We start from the raw sequence: 13,454 nt of genomic DNA on the forward strand, positions 1-13,454 counted from the left end.
CTTTCCAGGAAACATCACTCACTCTGATCACATAAAGAACTCTGTTAACGGGATCCCTGGGTGGCGCAGTGGTTTGGTGCCTGCCTTTGGCCCAGGGCGCGATCCTGGAGACCCGGGATCGAATCCCACGTCGGGCTCCCGGTGCGTAGAGCCTGCTTCTCCCTCTGCCTGTGTCTCTGCCTCTCTCTCTCTCTCTCTCTGTGTGTGACTATCATAAATAAATAAAAAAAATTAAAAAAAAAAAAAAGAACTCTGTTAGGAAACTAAGGCAGGATGTTTTCCCTTCCCTCGAGGGAGTTTAATCTGTCATTTTACCATTCAGTGTCTATTGAGTAAGCATTTGTTGAGCGACTGCTATGTACTGTGCACTCAGCGAGGTCGGGAGGCTGTGGAAATGAACAAGGCATAGTCCATGGTGGGGAAGACAGATTTCCAAACAAATAACATCTTAACAAAAATTAAATTCAAAATTAATTAACAAATATAATCTTTGAAATAATCATATATTTAGATGTTTTAAAACCTACAAAATGTCAAAGTAAAAAGTTTCCCTTATGCCATTGTCCAGTTCACAAACACCTTCCAGTGTAAGCAGTATTATTTGTTTCTTGTGTGTATTTACAGAGATTTTAGCACATATGCAGCTATAAATATAAACATATATTTATCACGGCTCCCTTTTTTTCATACACCGCAATCTTGCCATAGAAATACACGAAGACCTTCTTCATTATTTTATAGAGGTACATAGTTTTCATTGTATTAATATTTCATAATTAATTTTACCAACCTCATAGAGAGAAATATTCAAATTTTTCTCCAATATTTTTCTGTAACAAATAATGCTGCAATGAAGAGCTTTGTATGTATGCCATTTCATCATCTCATACATGTAAAATCTGATAAATTCCTAGCAATGGGATTGCTTAGTCGATGAACTTGACTTTTTAAAAAATTTATAATTATCCTGTGATGAAATATTTTAAGTATTTATTTATTTAATCTTTACACCCAACATGGGGTTTGAACACATGACCCCTAGATCAAGAGTCATGTTCTCTTTTGTCTGAGCTGGCCAGGTGTCCCTGAACTTTTACTTTTGATAGATATCACCAGCAGTATGCGGAGGTGCCTATGTCCTCACTTCATTGCCAACACAGTGTTAACTGAAATTTGACTTTTTGCTGATATAATGGGTGGTGATTTTTACTGATATGGTTTGATGTTAATTTACAACCCTTTTTATGAGGAAAATTGAATACCTCTTTATAGCACCAGTGTTCTTTAAGTGGGGGTAAAAGAAGCACTTAAGTTAAGTAGAACAGAAACAATAATTTATCATCTCTGCCCCTGGGATGCGGTAGCTCAATGTTACCAAGATCCTCAGCAGTTTGTATTGGATTCTTTTTCAAAATTCCTTGCCAAGTCATGGTGAAAGCATGGCAAGTACGTGGCTTTTTTGGTTTTTGTTTTTTCTTTTATATCTAATTCATTTTATTTGATCATTTAAAATACACCAAGGCCTCAGCTTCTGGATTGCTACCAATGTTTTCTATGAGTTTGATTTTCATTCAGCTTATTTGAATTCATGCTTGTCACCATTCAGATGTTTGGTGACATTTTTGCTACTTCCTTTTTTCATGTGGTTTTCTAAAGTTCAACCATGTTATTAAATGCTTAATTCTTAAACACACAACTACAAGAAAATTCTACCTTGTGAAGCATTTAGGGTTTGCAAAGTGACCTCAGGTCGATTATCTCATTTAAGGCACTCTACAGCTGTCATTTACTCTCAAGAAATTGCCTCTATTTTAACACAGAGAAATGAAATTATGCGCTGTCAGCCTCGCAGTTAGCCTCACCTGGGTCATGTTGGAATCCATATGCAAGAACTGGAACTCCAAATCCAGTACATCTTCTAACTAGACTTGAGAGAGTTGACTGTGACAAAATAATCTTTGGTTCTCCTTTGCCTCTGGGTCTGCCTCCTACATCCACAGAGAGGTCGTTAGCAGTCCGGTGAGCAAAAGCACTATCATATCAGGCTCTCGTTCCTCCAATTTCCCTCCCCAGACTTCACTTGCATTGACTTTTCTCTGGGTCCAGCTGTGAGAACACACGTTCTAGTCAGAATGACTTAAGAGACTTACTTCATAAGCAAGTCGGTGCACAATTGATTAGGAATATGTCTTAAAGCTTCCTCCTGACTCGGTCTTGCTATAAGATTTGTCACTACAATCAGGAGGACTGATTCACCTATCTTGTCAATTGGGATATTTGTTCTTTGGTCTAAACTAAATTAACACAGGCCAGAAAGAAACCTCTTATCCCATTGGTATCCATCATCACCATTCTTTGAAGTGCTTTTGAAAGAAGCAGTTGAATCAGAACATTTTATGAAATTGTCATCCGATTCCTTGGAGGGCCAGACCTAAACAGCACTTGCGAAAAGAGCTGGGACACATTTTTTTCCTCCACTTCAGAGTCTTTCATCTTCGGCACAGACAGCTGTGTGTGGTTTCCTTCTTTGTACAAGGGCACTCTATTTTATTTTGGTCTGAGCCTCCATGGCATCAACTGACAATTTCATAAAAGATTTTGATTCAACTGAATTAAATAGTGAACTACATCAGGGGCAGAGGGTGTGACCTGACCCCCATTAAGATTATTATTAGGCTTCATTACCATCTTATCTGGTAATATTAGTGATTTGCAGCAAGTCTCTTGGCCATATCCCTGTAGACATTTGAGAAGCAAATGCAGCTAAGGAGTGAGTTGAGTCTTGCTTTGTAATAAGTGAGCTGCCTTGTGTAAAGCCAAGAAAACACTTTGGGGATATAAGGTCACCTTCAAGTCAATGGCATAGGAGGTGATAAAGACACAGGAATGATTTTGGAGAAAGCATAGAAAGTGCAGTTATGGATAATTAGCTGGATAATGCTATAAATTCGATGCTTCCCAAGGAATTAACGCTCTGTTGCTATCAAATTCCATTCTTCCCAGGTTCAATTGCAGTTTCTGTTTTTCACCTTTTCCTCCACAACATTTATTTATTTACTCTGCCCCCACCTCTGTCTCCTTTCACTTCTGTAGCTCCAGAACTGAGCGAATATTCAATAAACATTTATCGAGTTAATCACTGAATGATACACCTTGACCTGGCTCTGGTTCCTCCCCTACCTCTTCCATGTGAGTGTCTTCTCTGTCCTATACTTTCTACCTTTTTGTTTCTGCTACTTTGGTTCTTCCCTTTCAACATTTAAAATTATTCGTGTGTCTCTCACTTTGGAAAAAAAAGTGGGAAATGGTTTTGTTAATCCAATACCCCCTGCAACTATCATCCTATCATTCTACTCCCTTTCCAGTCAAACTTCGTGAAATGCTTACCTTTACTCAGTGCCTTGCTTTCCTTTCTTTTTCTGCATTTTCCAGTTTCTGCACCTTACATTGCCCCCCGGGGACTGTAGGCCCCTTCCCAGTGCTTGCTCAATTTGTTCCTTTAGTAGCATTAACATCGTCAGCCGATCCTTCCTTGAAACACCCCTCTACATTCGCATCCCGACCCAGTGCTTTCCTACTTGTTCTGTTTCCTTTGCAAGCTTCTCTCTTTTGCCTGTTTCTTAAACACTGGTGTCCTCAAATATTGGTGTCCTTCAGAGGCACTCTATGTCTTCTCCCCATGCAGTTTCTCTGACTCTCCTGGCTTCCATGAGTGCCCCCTCAGAACTCTCCCCAGACCTACTTACAGAGCTGAATTGAAGTGCCACAAGGATCCACACCCAGATGCATCTCAGCACTTCACCCTCAAAATGCTCAGACTTTTATCATCTCTTCCAGAATTTTACTTCTCTTCCTATTTCCCAGTTTCAGGGAACAGTGCCCTCATCCTTCCGGTGATTCAGTGCTGACCAGAAAAACAGGCATCACCCATACCCTCCCCTTTGTCCTCACACCTCTAAGGAATCACAAGGTGCTTCTACTGAAACATTTAAAATGTTTCTTCTTCCAGTCCCCACTGGCCCTGCCAGGGTACAGGCCACCACCCTCTTCGCATCTGTTGCTAGGACTTTCTCCCAAGTGGACTGTCCAACCTCTACTCTTGCGGGCCTGCCGTCTGTTTCCATACGTGGCCAGATTGATCTTTCCAGAAGGCAGATTTGGCAACATCTCTCTTTACTTAGAGTCCTACATTTTCCTTTTTATTACATCAAAATACGTGAGCACGTCAGACTGGATCCTCCAGAAGTCTCACATACTGCGGCTCACTTCTGGTACTCTGCTTCACACCCTCATCTTCAGTTTCTGGGTTAGTTGTTTCTTCCTCTGAAGTCTTTCCTGACCAGCAGAGGCTGAATTTGTGTTTTTTCCACAGCATACTAATATCACATTTTTTAGTGAATTGTAATTAGTTTTTTACTTATAAATCCTCTCAAGTAATAATTTCCTTGAAGGCACAAGTTGCTTTTATCGTTCTTATCATTATGTCCCAAGGATATTTCTTGGCATAGGCTAGATACTCATTTAATATTTATAAGACAAAAAAGATGAGTCTGCCTAAATTACTTGACATAGATCCTACTGTTTAATAAAAGGTTGGAATAGAATACTATATATAAAATGATCAAGGTGGTCTTTCAATAAACTTTATTTCTTTTCCCTTTCTTATTTGGTTCCTAAGAAATATTTACTTAGAGCTGTGGACTGGGTTAATTTAGTCTTACAGTGATTTCAGTTTTTATACTAAAACCTATTGCCATTTAGAGCCAATAGAAGTATAGAACTTTATGGCTGCAATTGTCTTATCTATAGTTCAATGCTCCGTGAAAGTACTGCAATCATATTTCTAGAATAAATTGAAGTCTATTGAGAATGAACAGAATGTACTAGCCACAAGGTAGCTGTTCCATAGAGTGACACTTGGATTGGTTCTTGAATTTCCCAATTGGAAATTCAATCAATTATCAGATGACTTCACAAAAGAAAATAATAAGGATTGTTATTAGCCATGATAAAAATATCTCATGGATGGATGAGTCTATGCTATTTACTAAACACATGAACGCACATGTAGATTCCATTCAATTAGTACTTACGGAGAAGCAAGAGCCAGGGTCAGATAATGCAGCTATCAAAACCATAGCAAAGCATATAGAAAAATGCTGATGAGATAATACTTTTGTTCTTTTTTTCCTTCTTTAATATTTTCAGATTGATGATAAAAATGATGCATGCCTCACAAAAAAGGATAACATTTGGACAAGCCTTGATCATCGTGTTTGACCCTCACAACAATTTTCAAAGGACTGAACAGATATTATTTTTACTTTCAATATGAGGACCCTGAGGCAAAGTCTATTTATTTGTCTGTTTACTTATCTGTCATCTATTGAACATGTCCTAGATACCTTGACAGACACTGAGATGTGAAAACAAAAATGATTACCGCTTGTTCAATCACTTCTACTTTTAAGATTATCTCCTTCCCCGACCCTCATGTACCCCTGTCCCCATCCCCAGTTGTTTAGTTTATGCTATAGAGCTCTGGGTACCTGAGGTGGGCTGGAGGATGGAGGGAAAGGAAGAGAGAGGGGTGGGGAGAGCAAGAGGGAGGGAAGAGTAGAAGAGAAAGAATGGGGATGAAAATGCACAGCTCTCATAAAACAATGAGTAGCCTTGGGTCACTCACTGATTTTTCCCTTTCCAGTTCTCATCTGGACACATCCAGCCACATCTTCATTTCTTGTTGGTAAATGCCACAAAGTTCTGTATAGCCTTATAAACCACCCTCCCTCCATGCTTTCTGGGCTGGATATGGTTAATTAAGCAGAGCACATAAGAAGCTGTTCTGCTTCTATTTTTACCTCCTTGGATATGTCTTGTTGAATTGCAGAGTCTGTAAAGCCAAATTCTACATTTGTAGATTATTTTGCAGATAGTTCTGGATACCAACTAGATATTCTTATGCAAGATTAGGAGTCTGGTAGTGAGGTGGATGCTATCACCCTTCTGCTGTATCTGTTGGAAAAGAAGGTCTAGGGACATGAGTGTTGAGAAGCAATATGGTGTGGATTTTTGATCCCTGCATCAAATTACAGCTTTAATTTTTGTACTCTATGGTTCCACTGGCAGTCTCCTCATGTCAGCCCCTCTAACATTTCTCATGATTTTAGTGGCATTTAAATTCTGTATTAAATTCCTTTCTGTTTAAAATACCTAGAGAGGTTCCTATTTTCTCCACAGAACTGTGAAAAAATACAGAAACTTTTGCTTAAATTAATTTGAAGAATCTCTGTTCTTCTAACCAAATTTGTCCAGGCCAAGACAGGGAGGATATCAAGAAAATACCATGGAAGCAGAGAAAGTCTTAAAGAACATACATTTTAGTGACTTGCTTTGTTTCGTGCAACTTATAATGAGGAAGCCTGGGTTTAAATCCAGATCCTTTGACTCTGGATTCAGAGTCTTTTACTTATATTACCTATCACTTTTCCAAAGCAGTTAGAATATTAGTTCAGTACCTGGCAAAAAGTAGAAAATCAGCATATGTTTTTCCATTTGAATTGAAGTTACAACATCTCACAGGATATATTTTAAACATAAGCATAGGGATCACTATGTGAAAACCATTTCATTCTTTTTGGAAACAAGAAAATCCTCTATATTTAGAAAAGCAGAGTGGAAGTGGGAAAAGAGTAAGGAGGTAAGACTTTAAACATTAGAAAGCAGGTAATTTTTCCTAGTACAGTAAAAAATATGTTTTGATTAAAAAATAAAACAATTCTACTTCCAAAAATTTAAAATTCATGGACATGTCATTTATGAAAATTACTTTTGACTTTTAGTTTTTATTTAAATTTTTTCTCATACCATAGTCAATTGAATTATTCAGCAAAACTTCCATTATTTCAGAGCAATATAGCTTAACAGCTAGCATGGACCTAGTAAATGTTGTCTAAGGTCACTGGAATGATTACTGACTTGATAGAATTATGGAGAATTGCTTTATGTATCTATTTAACTTATAGAATTGCAATTACATCTGGTTGCTATTTTATGTAATCTGAAAGCCCTAAATATAAGACCTATGATAAATTTATACAACACTTGTAAACTACAAATTATGGATAGTTTAAGTAAGCTACTTTCAAAAATAATGTGACATGACATAGGTATGAACAAATAACTAGATAAAAAAAAGACTTATTTTACTCACAAGGGATAAACAAAGCATCTGTTTCAGGTTTCAAAAATAAGAGTTACCAGACCTGGGGAGTGGGAGCAAGTAGCATTCTAGTTATGCAGAACAGCACTGAGTAACAGAAAACCACTGTATACCAACAAAGTGTGACAGATAAGAAGAAGGTTATGTTTGTGTCACTATAGAGTGTGGATTATCAGGTGTAAAACAGAATGAGGCCAGGTCAAGTGGGTATAGAGAATGTGCTTGTGCCGTCTGGGTGGTGGGTGGTCACTGAGATATTAACAGGGGACTGTCACATGCAGATTTACAGTCACAGGGAAATCTGGTGGCAGTGTTAAAGATACATAAGGAGCTTAAAAAGGAGGTCTGTGTAATGAATCTGGTTACTGATAACGACAATAATGGTCCTGGAAGGGAAGGGCTGAATCTGAGAGAAATTTTAAAACAAAACAGGTCAGCTGTTATGAATAATTGTGGGGGTGTGAGTATGTAGTGTGTGTTAGGATGTCTGAATGAGAATTATTGTGTCCTAGGTTTCTGGCTTGGAAGACTGAAGGATGGTGACACCATAGATCTGAGAAGGAATGTGGGAGATGAACCTTAGTTTCTGGAAATGATGACAGATTCATTTTGAACATGTTGGATTTGAAATGACTTGGATGCCGGTTTACAGATTGTGGCTGAAGCTAGAAATTTGTTTTTAATCAATGGAAAAATACTGAAGAAGTTGATGGGCTCACCAGGTTAAAGTAATTTCATTCAGACCACAAAGATATTTTATAACAGGGGAACTGATATGGGTAAAGATCATAATGATTATTATACTTCTCCACCATTATTTTCTATCCTATTGCATTATACAAGAAAGAAATAGAGAAAATCTTAAATTAAGTAAGAGTTTTGTTTTTGTCCTTCCATCTATAAGATGTATATAGGTGTGTGTGTGTGTTTGTGTGTATTCAATGCTATACTGCTATTATATTGATCTTGATATCATTAGCATCAATCTGAAAACATACTTTAAAATATCTAAATCCACCAAATATTGTTCACCCATTATAGAGTTGAATATTTTTTGAATTCATTGTTTGATTAGAGCTTCATAATATAATAAAGCACGTGCCACAAATCCTTTAAACTCTATAGCTTTGTGATATGTGCCATAACTTTGTGATATTTGCCATCACTTAATCATGTTTGCAAGTTTAGTTCAGAAAAGAAATGGTTATTCTTTCCTGGGTATGTTATAACTGCAATTTGAATAAGATGATTACTAGTAAGTGAGTGATATGTCTACCTTTGACTGAACTGGATACACTGTGATTAATAATCTAAACTGGTATAATGAAAGAATATAGCAAACCATCTGTATGGGTGAGATGCTGGATTGACAATGGGATAAAATGAAAGTTAGCATATTAAGCAGTGTGATCAGCTCCACTATGTTCCTTACCAGAATGATGGCAAACAGGTTCCCATCTCTACTCCCAAGCCTTGGCAAGAGATATGAATACCCATCTCTGAGAAACAACTATCAGCTTTCCTAAAATACTGCACATTCTCACATCTAGGGTCCTCTAGTAAAAAAATTCAGTCATTAGGGGCACCTGGGTGGCTCAATAGTTAAGCTTCTGCCTTCAGTTCAGGTCATGGTCCCCAGTCCTGGGATTGAGCCTTGAGCAGGCTCCCTGCTTTTCTCTCTCTCTTTGTCCTTCTCCCCTGCTCATGCTCTCTAGCTCTCTCAAACAAATAAATAAAATCCTTAAAAAATTCAGTCATTATTCAATCTGCCTAGAGTGAAACCTACCAGTTAGTAAGCTGTATTCATACATATTTCTTTTTTTTCCATATTTCTTAATTAGCTTTTCAGAATGTCATCACTAAGAATGAATAGGCAGCCAAAGATCACCTAATATTTAAGGAAAGACTTTGACAATAAAAATGATACACTAAAAAAGTAAAGGTGTACTTAGAAAAAACAATTAAAAATATACGGAACATAAAATGTCAAAGAAACTAAAAATCAATATATTCAGAGAGATGGGAGAAGATATTGTAATAATTACACAAAAATATTGAATTATAAATTTCCAGATACCTGGTCATAAAGATCCTAAACTTTTTTTCAAAGAAAATAAATCATATACAAAGGATTAAGAATAAGAATAACATGAGACTTCTCACATACATCAGAAGCTATAAAACAATAGAGTCAATTATGAGTGAAAATTATTGGCAATATAGAGTTTTATACCAAGTCAAACTATCAAGCTAGTATAATGATAGAATAAAGATACTTTCAGAAAAACACCATCTCAAAAAACTGTCTCTTATGTACTTTTCTGAGAAGACTTCTGAAGGATGTGCTTTACCAAAACAAGAGAGCAAAGAGAAAGAGATGTATAGGATGCAAAAGAAGAGAAAGGCAAAGGAAATTTTCAGGACGAAAGTTGTTAATTGTACCTGGTGAGCAAGGAGTAAATATTAAAACAAAAATGATGGAGTTCCAGTATGGAATCTTCCTGGAAAAGAAATAAGAACCAATAAACCGTCTAATGGGTTTGACTGTCTGGAAATATTGTGTGCAAACACATGTATGAAGCTATTACATGGTATGGAAAAACAGCTATAAACTGTTTTTTATAAAGAAAATGCAAAAATACAGCAATATTAACTCTAGGAAGAGCAAAATGTTCAAGTAAGAAAATAAAATCAAAATACTCTACTTGGCACAAGACTCCACAAAATTCATATAGTCAGAATAAGAAAAGTACAGAATAGGAATTTTTAAAGCTCCATTACAAAAATGTCAAACAGATGCAGAATTAGAAAGAATGGTATAATAAATCTCCATGTACATTTTACCCAACTTCAACATTATCAATCCTTTGAAAATGATCACCTCTTTATTTTTTTTAAAAATATGTTATTTATTTTTATTCAAGAAAGACAGAGAGAGAGAGAGAGGCAGAGGAAGAAGCAGGCTCCATGCAAGGAGCCTGATGTAGGACTCGATCCCGGGGCTCCAGAATCACACCCTAGGCCGAAGGCAGGCACTAGACCACTGAACCACCCAGGGATTTCCCTATCACCTCTTTAAAAAATAATCACATTCCCATCATTCTATTCCCTCAAGTAAGCAATAATTTCTGAATGTCATTTGCTACCCACTCAACATAAACATTTCTCTAATTTTCCTATAGAACTTTTTATTTTTTAATATTTTTGTTTAGGTCAGGATCCAAATGATCATTCTTTGAACTTAGATTTCCTCTCCATGTCCTCTTTTTTTCTTTTAGCTTTTCTTTCCTTGCAATTTTTAAAAAATAGAAAACAGATTATTTTTTCCTGTAGAGTTATTCACAGTTTAAATGTTGCTAGTTGCATCTCATAGTATTCTTGAAGATACTTGAAATACATATAATATGTTTAAATCTGTGCATTCATAATGATCCCCTCATGGAGGTACATTACCTGTGAGATAATAACACTATAAAAAAGTCCAACTTGAATCTTATTAAGCCTAAAAAATCTACTTATAAATATGTAAAATAATACATGAGATATGTAAGGGAAAAAGGACTAGAATTTTAATTTAACCAAATGTTATGATGAAACCATATATGGAGAGTAGATAGGAACCATGGGAAAGGACTAAAAATCCTCTGTGGCTTGATTAAAAGCAAAAGATAACATCAAGCCATGCAAAGTAGGATACATATATTATTTAGAGGTATGGAGATAAACATTTACCATTAAAAGAGTTTCAAGGTGTTGCCCCTGGTGATTAGGTAAAGCAGGGAGAGGTCAGAGGTCAGAGAGAGTATCATGGTTTTTTGTTTGTTTGTTTTGTAGCATTATTTGATTTTTTAAACCACATACTACTTTGATGGAATAAGTTTAAAGTGAAAGAAATAAGGGACCAAAAAAAAAAAAATGGTAGAAACCTCTAAATTGAGTGTATTCCAAAATAGTGTGTCTCCTCTCAACACAGTTGACAGATATTACTCATCATTTATCCTGTATTCATTTAATGTATGTTGCTATTGTTGTTTAGTAGAAATTTTCTTTTTATTTCTAATGTTTCCATCTTTTGCGAGCAAGAAGGTTAGCCTCATGAGGTCACTCCATGACCCTGAACCCCTTCTTTCTCAAGATTGTCTGGGCTTGGATAATGAATTTCAGATTCATGCTATAAGCTATAAACAAACTTTTTTGTTTTCCTCCCCGGACTTGTTCCAAACCACTTCAGCCCCTTAGATACTCCAGAATAGAAGTGGAAATAAGCTCTTAACTCTCAGTACTGGGGGAGATTTTATTGAGAGAAGGTAGGTCCTTTGTATTCTTAACTCAGTACTTCACCTAGAACTGATTAGCTTGGGGATAGAGGGAGTGGGTGGAGAGTTCTCTAAACAAAGATCATATTTCATATTTGATCTCCTGGGCTAGCAGAAAAGCAAAATGGTCACAAAGGCACAAACTTTATTTTTAATATCATTTCCAATTATATCCTCATGAGAGTTTCTTTCCAGAATTAGCAGAGATCCTTGGAAATTAAGTTATTACTTTACGTTGATTCCTTTTCAATTAATTTGTGAGGCCCAGAATCACAGAGAGTACTCATCTGCATAAAGCCAAAATGACCACACAGTTTAATATCAGAGCAATTCCTAACCCTTTCAATTTTCGTATAGAGAGTCCCTCTTACTCTTTCTGAGCTATTTAAGCAGACAGAACAGTCCGTTTTATTTACATTAAACATGTATAAACAATCTGAAACTTGGGAAGTTGTAAAGAAATATAAGTTATTTTTTTTTTTATTTCTTCTCCAACACATATAATAGACACAGAAAGGAAAGATTGCACTTGGCTGTGTACTTTCCCCTACCCACGCAAAAGGTTCATAGAAACTTTAAGGCCATCCGTGTATTGGGAAAGGTGTTAAAGAGTAGATAATATTTTGATCATTTGCTGTTACTAATTTCATATTATCATATTACTTATATCAATTTTGTATGTCTTCCATCTTAAAAATATTGGTAGAAAAAGAAGTCTATTGCCCAAAATGGGGAAAAAGAAAATATGCAAGTCAGTTGTAGAAGATGTCATAAATTAATGAGTTAAATCAGTGGAAGTTTGATACAGAGCAGGATTTTTAGCAGACTGACTGTAAGAAAATTATTATGTTCACATAGCCAACAAAAAATGGTAATGGATGGAATGTTTTCAGTTGAAAATCTCCCTCTCTCTCCCTGTGGTCATCAGGTACGGTTCAAGTTTATTTTTATATATGTGGTTCCTGTTTACCAGTCATTTATGAACTTGAGCTATAATTGTCTTACAAACCAAATGTGAATTTTATTTTTGTAAATTTTATTGTGTTGGCAATCTGACTTTTTTTAAAGTTCAAAAAATGTTCTTGTTTTATTTGAAAGGCATTTACAGAACGTCTATGCTTCTCTGAAAATGTAACCCTGTTCCTGTCACTTGGCTTAATGTTCCACACATGTTTTCTTACTTAAACTTTGCCTCATTTGGCTGTGGGTTTTTTCTCTTTCTTTCTTTCTTTCTTTCTTTCTTTCTTTCTTTCTTTCTTTCTTTCATTCTTTTACGTAGGCTTTGAAACCATCTCTAATGGAAAAATGCAGCTGTGAGCAAGATTTCCTAAAATGTACATGGAATTAATTTTCTAGGCTTTTCATGCAAGGGCCCTGATGTATCAAAAAGGAGAGATTTTGCCAAAAGGAGTTTTAATGTATCTAAATGAAAGAGGGAAACAGCCAGAAAAGAGGTTAAAGAGGCAAGCAAAGCCCTAATGCAGCTAGGAAAGGAGAAAAAGCATGGAGAAACTAAGAGGAGGAACAGGAAAAAAAGGGGAATGGTGGACTGAGGAAAGAAAGAAAGTTAACAGCCTCTATGGGAGGAGGGAAGACAAAAGGGGAGGGAGCCCTGAAGACCGCAGGGGGCCTGGGGGTGACCTTGCCACAGGAGAGAAACCTTATCTCCAGGTTTCCATTAAGGCATTTGCTTTAACTAATCAGTGTCTCCACTCTGTCACCAAAAGCATTATTTTCCATCTGATCAGTGATTTTACTGTCTATAATTTAAGCAAATTAATTTCAGCTAAAAGGCACATTATTAAAAAATAACAATATTTTAAGCATCACCGCTGAGAATTTTTTTTCTTCATAAACGACCCTCCTGGCCACATATTGTGTTTTTATTGACACTAGAAGGTTAAAACCTGAAACTA

General features: G+C 36.3%; 2 long non-coding RNA genes across 4 annotated transcripts in view; one reads left to right on the forward strand and one right to left on the reverse strand.

Annotated features, from left to right (window-relative positions):
- Positions 1-5,497, forward strand: part of LOC140642123 (uncharacterized) — a 107,136-nt gene extending 101,639 nt beyond the window's left edge. Inside the window, exon 5 of one of the 2 annotated variants that reach the window (XR_012038674.1) lies at positions 5,209-5,497. This is a non-coding gene — a long non-coding RNA (uncharacterized lncRNA). Of the gene's footprint in view, positions 1-8; positions 186-5,208 lie in introns of those variants that run through there. The other variant, XR_012038676.1, reaches the window with a different exon arrangement.
- The window catches only part of LOC140642122 (uncharacterized), a 48,079-nt gene that overhangs the window by 26,374 nt on the left and 8,251 nt on the right, over positions 1-13,454 (reverse strand). For both annotated transcript variants that reach the window (XR_012038673.1, XR_012038672.1), the window contains exon 4: positions 1,863-2,106. This is a non-coding gene — a long non-coding RNA (uncharacterized lncRNA). The remainder of the gene's footprint in view (positions 1-1,862; positions 2,107-13,454) is intronic.

The sequence above is a fragment of the Canis lupus genome, chromosome 11 (assembly GCF_048164855.1).
Source record: "Canis lupus baileyi chromosome 11, mCanLup2.hap1, whole genome shotgun sequence".
Lineage (NCBI taxonomy): Eukaryota > Metazoa > Chordata > Mammalia > Carnivora > Canidae > Canis > Canis lupus.